General features: G+C 46.7%; 1 long non-coding RNA gene across 1 annotated transcript; it reads left to right on the forward strand.

The window, feature by feature from the left end:
- The first annotated feature begins 5,623 nt into the window (after positions 1-5,623).
- LOC121578339 lies at positions 5,624-8,380 on the forward strand. Its single transcript, XR_006002762.1, has 3 exons — positions 5,624-6,202; positions 7,544-7,664; positions 7,856-8,380. It is a non-coding gene; the product is annotated as an uncharacterized LOC121578339 (long non-coding RNA).
- The last annotated feature ends 1,504 nt before the right edge of the window (positions 8,381-9,884 follow it).

Consider the following 9,884-nt stretch of genomic DNA (forward strand, 5'->3'; position numbering starts at 1 on the left):
TGGATATATGCACCTGTGGAAATACGTGAGAGACATTTGGAAGGACTTTTTGCTGGGTTGGCTACTAGCTGCAATGTGGACTACAGTAAGGCTGGGGAAAAGTTATCTGAGCGAGTGAGAATTATGATTTTGGATGTGGAAGAGACATCCCTGAACTGTTAACCCTTAAAGAGCCACAAGAGAACAGAATTTTGTTATATTTTCGTTAAGTTCCCAAGACCTATAATAAAATCCTTGTTTTGTTTGAACCTGGTCTCCTTGCACTACTTGAGCAATCCCGCTGAAAGCTGTGTAGCCTCTCGTGACGTCACAGATGGTGGAGAATACGGGCACGCTCAAGCGTTAATAGTGCATGTCAGAGGAGGATACCGAAGGTTTGATCCCCCAGTTTTCCAAGTTGGCCGTAGGCTCCCCGCCCGACTGAAATGGAGGACATATTGAAAGCCCTTGTTGCTGGCCAGCAAGCCCAGATGCAAGCAAACGTGGCTCTCTTGGAGGAGCAAAGAAAGCCAACCTTCTGAAGGCAGAGGAATTGCAGTTGCAGAGACAGAGGGTGGTCCAAAATACCCACCAATAAAGGCAAGTGACTTTATATCTAAGATGGGAGCTACCGATGACATTGAGGCATACCTGCATGCATTTGAGGCCACGGCCACTAGGGAAGCCTGGCCCAAGCAACAGTGGGTTGGTCTGTTAGCCCCCTTTCTAACCGGGGAATCGCTGAATGCTGTCGGGACCTGGGCCCTGACCAGGTTACTGACTATGATGCCCTGAAGTCTGAGATCCTCAGCAGATATGGACTCACAAAGTTTGGTATGGCCCAGCGCTTTCACAGTTGGACCTTCCAACCAGACCAACCTCCTCGGGCGCAGATGCATGAACTTGTCCGAATCGCAAGGGAAATGGCTGGATCCGCAGAGGAATACAGCAGCGGCGGTGGTGGAGGCCGTTGTGGTGGATCGTTACCTACGCGCCCTGCCTTATGAGGCAAAACGGTTCATCAGTCAACAGGCCTTGACCACGGCTGATCTGACCGTGGAAGCTGTGGAAAAGTACCAGGCCACAGCGGAGATGCTGAATGCTTCCCGAAAAGACCCCAGGAGTGCGGCCCCACCACAAATGGGAAGAACCCGTCCAAAGGACCCCAAGGTCTGGAACCCAGCCACGTCAGGACTTATCCCGGCTCCAGGGGGAGCCAGAAACCAGGCGGGTCCAAGAAGAGTACACCAGGAGGGGGAAACTCGACAGTGTTGCCGGTGTGGGGAGATGGGACATATCTCCTGGCAGTGTGGGAAACCAGCCGATGAACCTATGCCCACTGCGAGTCCTCCAGCTCAGCACCCACACACCGTTTTGCCTCGCTCTTGGGAGTCGTAGATGGCGGCCCAGATCGACCCCCACCTGCCCGGTAACTGTGAATCACCATGATGTGGAGGCCTTACTGGATTCTGGTAGCCGGGCCACCCTGGTGCGTAAGGATTTGGTGGGCCCAACGTGTCTGACCCCGGGGGAAAGTCCTCCCAGTTTCCTGTGTCCATGGAGACACCAGAGAATACCCCCATTACTGAACTTACAATGACCAGCACACGGGGAACCATACACACGATGGCGGGGGTGGTTGATTCCCTCCCCGTCCCTGTCCTAATTGGACGAGACTGCCCAGCCTTTTACCCACTCTGGAGAGAGTCTCAGGAGAGGATAACCCGAGTACCTCGGAAACGGAGAGGCAAGACTCATCCTGGGAAGGCTCCGGTGCAATCCTCCGAATTACTCACTCCCGCCCGGGCTCGGATAGGGATGGCAGGTGCCCAGACCGACACAGAGACTGGTCCGGATACGGGAGAAGAGAACGCAGCCCAGGAAAGTGCTCCGTTCTCCAGTGAAGAAGACGTCCCAGGCACCCAAGAGCTTCCCCCTCTCACAGGCCAGTATGGGAGGCCCAGCAGAGCAGTCACAGGAATCGTGCTAGCAGCTCCATGCTGGCGTGCCTTCGCCGAGACAGAGGAGAGTGAGAGCCGAGAGACCCCCGGAGACCGGCACTGTACAACACAGCACCAACTCACTGGATGGAGTGGAAACAGCCGAGGCTGGCAAGCACCACGGCAATGCGGATGCCCTCTCCCGGCGTGATGCCTTCTTCGCTGCCTTTACCCCGACGAGGACGTCGGTCCCAGGAGGGGGGGATGTGTGATGTCCGAGAGGCTGTGTCCTGGAGGGACGTTACATCCCCTGAGATGGCTGCAAACCCAGACAGCTATGGCTCCATCTGCTGGTATGGTCGGGAACTCCACCCCTCTATGGCCAAGCTTCCCACGCAGCTGAAACAAATCAGGAGCTGATGAGCTGAAGGTTTGTGGAAGGGAAGAGACACACTGAGGGTGAGTGTGTGGGTTGTGAAGAAACACAGTCTCCAACCTGGGCTCTCTGGAGGACAAGAGTGCTGCACGTCCACTTCCATGAGGAATATAAGGATTTGGAGATACTTACCTTTGGGAAATACTCACCTTTGGATATATGCACCTGTGGAAATACGTGAGAGACATTTGGAAGGACTTTTTGCTGGGTTGGCCACTAGCTGCAACGTGGACTACAGTAAGGCTGGGGAAAAAGTTATCTGAGCGAGTGAGAATTATGATTTTGGATGTGGAAGAGACATCCCTGAACTGTTAACCCTTAAAGAGCCACAAGAGAACAGAATTTTGTTATATTTTCGATTAAGTTCCCAAGACCTATAATAAAATCCTTGTTTTGTTTGAACCTGGTCTCCTTGCACTACTTGAGCAATCCCGCTGAAAGCTGTGTAGCCTCTCGTGACGTCACAATATATATATATATATACAGTGGGAGAACAAGTATTTGATACACTGCCGATTTTGCAGGTTTTCCTACTTACAAAGCATGTAGAGGTCTGTAATTTTTATCATAGGTACACTTCAACTGTGAGAGACGGAATCTAAAAAAAATCCAGAAAATCACATTGTATGATTTTTAAGTAATTAATTTGCATTTTATAGCATGACATAAGTATTTGATACATCAGAAAAGCAGAACTTAATATTTGGTACAGAAACCTTTGTTTGCAATTACAGAGATCATACGTTTCCTGTAGGCCTTGACCAGGTTTGCACACACTGTAGCAGGGATTTTGGCCCACTCCTCCATACAGACCTTCTCCAGATCCTTCAGGTTTCGGGGCTGTCGCTGGGCAATACGGACTTTCAGCTCCCTCCAAAGATTTTCTATTGGGTTCAGGTCTGGAGACTGGCTAGGCCACTCCAGGACCTTGAGATGCTTCTTACGGAGCCACTCCTTAGTTGCCCTGGCTGTGTGTTTCAGGTCGTTGTCATGCTGGAAGACCCAGCCACAACCCATCTTCAATGCTCTTACTGAGGGAAGGAGGTTATTGGCCAAGATCTCACGATACATGTCCCCATCCATCCTCCCCTCAATACGGTGCAGTCGTCCTGTCCCCTTTGCAGAAAAGCATCTCCAAAGAATGATGTTTCCACCTCCATGCTTCACGGTTGGGATGGTGTTCTTGGGGATGTACTCATCCTTCTTCTTCCTCCAAACAAGGCGAGTGGAGTTTAGACCAAAAAGCTCTATTTTTGTCTCATCAGACCACATGACCTTCTCCCATTCCTCCTCTGGATCATCCAGATAGTCATTGGCAAACTTCAGACGGGCCTGGACATGCGCTGGCTTGAGCAGGGGGACCTTGCATGCGCTGCAGGATTTTAATCCATGACGGCATAGTGTGTTACTAATGGTTTTCTTTGAGACTGTGGTCCCAGCTCTCTTCAGGTCATTGACCAGGTCCTGCCGTGTAGTTCTGGGCTGATCCCTCACCTTCCTCATGATCATTGATGACCCATGAGGTGAGATCTTGCATGGAGCCCCAGACCAAGGGTGATTGACCGTCATCTTGAACTTCTTCCATTTTCTAATAATTGCACCAACAGTTGTTGCCTTCTCACCAAGCTGCTTGCCTATTGTCCTGTAGCCCATCCCAGCCTTGTGCAGGTCTACAATTTTATCCCTGATGTCCTTACACAGCTCTCTGGTCTTGGCCATTGTGGAGAGGTTGGAGTCTGTTTGATTGAGTGTGTGGACAGGTGTCTTTTATACAGGTAACAAGTTCAAACAGGTGCAGTTAATACAGGTAATGAGTGGAGAACAGGAGTGCTTCTTAAAGAAAAACTAACAGGTCTGTGAGAGCCGGAATTCTTACTGGTTGGTAGGTGATCAAATACTTATGTCATGCAATAAAATGCAAATTAATTACTTAAAAATCATACAATGTGATTTTCTGGATTTTTGTTTTAGATTCCGTCTCTCACAGTTGAAGTGTACCTATGATAAAAATGACAGACCTCTACATGCTTTGTAAGTAGGAAAACCTGCAAAATCGGCAGTGTATCAAATACTTGTTCTCCCCACTGTATATATATATTTTTTATACTGCCCCCCCCCCTGGGAAACGAACCCACAACCCTGGCGTTGCAAATGCCATGCTCTATCAACTGAGCTATATCCCTGCCGGCCATTCCCTCCCCTACCCTGGACGACGCTGGGCCAATTGTGCGCCGCCCATGAGTCTCCCGGTCTCGGCTGGCTGCGACAGAGCCTGGATTCGAACCAGGATCGCATGTAGGGACAGTAGGTGTGTTCTGCTCAGCAGAATGATCCTGACGCATAGTCTGTGTAAGCACAGGAAGCGAGTGCCACCCTGGCGGTTGATGTACGCCACTACAGTCGTATTGTCCATTCTGATCAAGATGTGACAATTCCGAAGGGAGGGTAGAACGTTTTTTATTGAAAGAAGCACTGTCAGCAATTCAAGGTAATTTATGTGAGCAATGCGGAGTTGTGAGGTCCATACTCAGTTTTTTTGCATTTTCCTCATGACTGAGAGACGAAAGACATGCGGAAGTCACCTCTCTCTGGCGATTGAATGTTGGGCAAACACCCAACACAGGAAGTCTCTCATCCTCAGTAGGCAGAGATGGTGGACACCATCAACCGCAGCACTATTGGAACGACGCGATGCGGTCTTCCGAGTGTTGCCTGACAAGAGAGCGAATCAAGCATTACGCCTAGGCATTATATTCTCTGTGTTGGCACCAAACAGCTCTTTTACTGATTGATCTTGAACCCTAGCTCGGAGAGGCAGGTTACAAGGGAAGTTGTGTCTCGTATCGATTGTTCCCGGGATGGGGAACAAAGCAGGTAATCGTATATGTAGGCGCAGACTCTCAGCTCCTTGTTTCTCAGGGGTGTGAGAGCTGCCTCTACACACTTGCTGAACGTTCAGGGAGCTAGTGCTAGCCCGAATGGGACAGCGAGGTATTCGTAGGATGTGCCTTGAAAAGCAAACCTCAGAAACCTCCTGTGTGCTGGCAGGAAGCTTATGTGAAAATAAGTATTCTGGCAGGTCGACTGAGTTGAATCAGTCACCTCGACGAATAGAGCGAGACAGCACGTTGAACATAAGCATACAGAATGTGAACTTCGTCAGATAGCTGTTGAGGACCCGTAGGTCCAGAATGGGGCAAACCCATCCCCCTTTTTGGGGAATCAGGAAGTAATAGAGGGGATTTCCTGCTTTAGTGTGCATGCCGAGTCAGTCGCCAGTCACTACTGGTTTCAAATTCCATTAAATGGGTGGTCTCAGAGTATGGTGTCAAATCCGATTCAAAGGTCGAACGGGCGCGAGATTGCGCATGTGGTCGGGCCAGCAGAGGACAGGTCCCGTGAGTGCAGGCTAGCGTGGTGCGCGCAAATTAAACTTGAGAGCTTACGAGTGTGACTTTGAGCGAGCAGTATTTTCTCACACAAATGTTTCATTTTGCTCTCGCAACTGCTTGCCAATGAACATAGCCTGTAGCAATCTACTGAAACGCAATTGTTCCGATTTTTGGACCAATCATGGCATGACTACACTCTAACCGGATTTTTGACCATACAGATGAAAGTGGAAGGTAAAATAATAGCCAATATTGTAAATCGCTAACCGCATACTTTGAGATACAATCTGATTTAAATAAAGATGATAACTTTTACAAGTCCACTGTCACTAATATCTGGTGGTGAAGTTGTTCTCTGCTCAGCTGACAGAGACAGGAGATACAGGAGTCCATTCTGTTCCAAGTAGGGTAACTTGGCTCTCCTCTATGCACAGCACTCTGGGGACTTCCTGCAGGTAACCATGTCATCCACCAATAACGCCCGTAACTTAATCATTAGTGATACTGAGAGTTCCTCCAATTTATTTGATGCTGTATGAAGACATTGTGCATTGGACATTTGTCACGTAGAGAGGATGATGACCAGCTTCTTTCTATTGGTCAGAAAGAGGTTTCTATACTGGGATATTTGTGAAAAATGTTACGTGAGAAACGGCAGTGGAAATGCCTTTATACGCAAATGTTATATAATAACCATCATATTGAAATACATTTGGAGTCATGTGATGAAATGGTCGTGAAACCATGCAGATTATTAGGCTACAGATTAAATAAATTATGATTTCACAGGGTGGTGAAAGTGCACGGTATGAGCTTAATGCTCCTTTCGAACAAATGTCGAGGGTCTTATTCTGGTGACATGATGATCGATGATTTACTGCCGTTTGACAAATAAAAATATTCTCACTCTTATCCATAATAATCTCATAATGTAGACTAACCTACCCGCAGAGCCTACCAGCACTGTAGGCCTATCTGCAAGATGTTGGCTAGAGTGCACGTGCCAAGACCAGAGAAGGCACAGGCAACAGTTTGTGACAGAATTATCGTTGAATTATCGAGTTGAAAATGCGATGGAAACGCATTGAACATTAGATTTCTATTTGGTACATGAGAACTTAAGCGGAAAAAGTACATTTTGTGTGCACTACGTCATCAGTTTGATGGAAACACACCACTGGTGTGAAAATGTGCATATTTTCTTAATGCATATTTTTGAATATTCGCATGAAATTCTGTCACCAATTGGATGGAAACCTAGCTAATGCTAAATAATATGAGTAGTGTAGGTAAGGGATGAGGTGAAAACCTATAGGAGGATAGCTCTCCACGAGGTGGGTTGGGCATGAAATGACAGCAAGCTGTTCAATACTGAGCCATGCTGACTGACAAGTGGCATGGATTGGTACAGGGCAATTCCACGATAACGGAGTGATGCTGAGACTCAGATTTTTCCCTTTAAAATGTATGTTAAACAAACCAATGATTGCAAATTGTTAAAAGTAGTCCTTGTGCATAGAGTTGTATGGTTTGTTTCACTTTGACATCATTGGTTTTTGTTTGAAAAATCTGAGCGTTAGCAAAACTCTATGGCCATGGAATTGCCCTACAGTCCTACATCGTGTGTTATCACTTATTTAGCTAAATGATTATCTATAGTTGCCTCTTTTGATATAGCCACAGCAGTCTTTAAATGGGACTGTTAACTTGAATGCAACATTAAGATGTTAAAACGTTTCAACTCCAATTGAACTCTGACATTTTCTGACATCTTCTTTTCATTTCTCTCACTACAGTTGTTCTCAGGAGACAGGTCAGTGTGTGTAGAGATAACACTTTGACCAGGTGGAGTCAGGCTTCTACTTCATTGAGCAGGACCACTACACCAACGAGGCAGAGGACGCCATGTTTGGACCAGTGAGTCACCAACTCATCTTATGCCTTACACAACTCAGCACATATGTTTCGCTCCACCTTCCTCAAACTCCAGTGCCCTACTTTTGTTTACCTTTTTACCTATGTCTATGGATTTTACAAGGATTATAAATTGGGACTTGGACTCCGTACTAAATCTAATTCCATATCCTGTATTGTTCTGCACTCTATAGATTATGCTGATGCCCCACTGTAAGAACCTGGAGATCTTCACTGGTTCTGAGGGAGGTGACGTGGACACAAACCGTGCCTGGGACACCTTCCAGCGCTACCGCTGTCTGGACAACAGCCAGGGTGTGGTCAAGACATCTGCTGCAACTTAAACTTTAGTGTGACAGCTCTGCTGCACCTGGGAGCTAAAGGTATGGCACCACAATCCCTACAGTCATGTATGCTTAAACATACTTGTATGCTCATTTATGTGTTTCTGGGACCAGAACATAATTACAAATAATTTGTAGGCTGCAAATTGACCGCAAGAAGCCCAAACAGATAGAATATTTGACTCAAACATAATCATTTCAAATCTTGCTTGAATTTGTTTACGATCTGTCACGTCTACTCCCACTCCCCACTCCGGGACTCGACGTCGCCGGTTTACAAACCATCGATCCTGGTAACCCATCATGACGCACACCTGGCAACCCTCATTACGCACACCTGCGCCTCATCATGAGGCACACCTGGACTTCATCACAATCCTGATTACTTCCCCTTTATCTAGCACTCCCTAGCATCACTCTTCAGGCAGTATTGGTTCAGTTTTCATGTCCAGATGCTTCTCTTGTTTTGTATCTCTCCATGTTCGTTATTATTAAACTCACCATCTGCACCTGCTTCCTGACTCCCTGCATCTACTTTACACGATCACATATATCTCTCTACTATGCGTGGGAATACTTTGGAACAGATTTCCAAAATTAAAATCACTTGGAGCTGATTTGCTGGTGTCCAGCAATATAAAAACAAATGTTTAACTAAATTTTTTTGCTCAACTTGGAAGGACAAATAAAATCACCACATCGGGACGAATTCGCCCACGGGCCACCAGTTGGGGAACCCTGCCTTATGTGATTTTACTCCTGTACCACTGACAATATTCAATAAAACTTGCAATGCCAAATTGAAATCATTTGAGCTTCTGTAAATGATAGACAATGGTAGTTCCTAATCAGACAATTACTAGAAAACAAATCTGGTTTTCCTCAGTGCAATGTTTGGTGAATGCATGGTGTTTTGTCCTCATTCCTCCCAGTGAATGCTGTGTGTACTGCTTCAGCTCTAAATGACCATCATCGAGTCCATCCTCACCACCTCCATCACTGCAACGGATTGTCGCAGCTCTGCTGAGAGGGTCATTGGCTGCCACCTGCCCTCCATCGAGGTCCCTGCACGACTCCAGGGGCAAGGAAGCGTGCAGGAAAGATCATCGCCGACCCCTTCCATCCCCTCCCCGGACAAACGGATCAGGCCAAAACCTCCCGCCACCTGAACAGTTTCTTCCCCCGCGCCGTGGCCCTCACAACTTCGGCCACCTGGTCCACGATGATCCCTCATCCATGGACTTTTGCACTCTGTGCTATTCATCCACAGACTATTCACCCCTGCGCTATCATCCCAGAACTGCACATTGCTCTTTTGACAATCTCTTAAATGCATAATTTGTAATGTGAGTGTTATTGCGTTCATAGTGTATGTGGATCTGTGGAAATTCTGCATCTATATATTTCATTGTATATTCTGCTCATCATCTGTCTGTATATTTTGTTTATTGTGGCAGTACCATTTAGCAGTCAAATTCCTGTACGTGCAAAAAGTATTTGCAAAAGCTGATTCTGAACGTTAACCTGAGTTTAGCTGGTTTATCATATGTCAGTTTAGCAGGTAGCAGATTCTCCCTTTGTGTCTTCAGTACAATTCCTAAATCCCCATGTGCTGTGTGTGTCCTTGGGCTTAATAACCAAAATATTTGTTCCTGCCTGCAATTAGAGGACTTGTTTTATGGTGTTTGAGTAGTGCTGACTGTCTGCTTTAATTTCTGCTTACAGACAAATGTTGCTATTTAACGTTAATATGATAGGTATACTTTAGCAAGTAGATTCATTCTACTCAAGGTATAGTAACTATTAGAAATTTATTTTCAATTCATTTTGGTTATCAATCTGCTGGGTTCCCCAAGATGTCTAGGGCGCTTACTGCTCA

Source organism: Coregonus clupeaformis, chromosome 12 (assembly GCF_020615455.1).
Source record: "Coregonus clupeaformis isolate EN_2021a chromosome 12, ASM2061545v1, whole genome shotgun sequence".
Taxonomy (NCBI): Eukaryota; Metazoa; Chordata; class Actinopteri; order Salmoniformes; family Salmonidae; genus Coregonus; species Coregonus clupeaformis.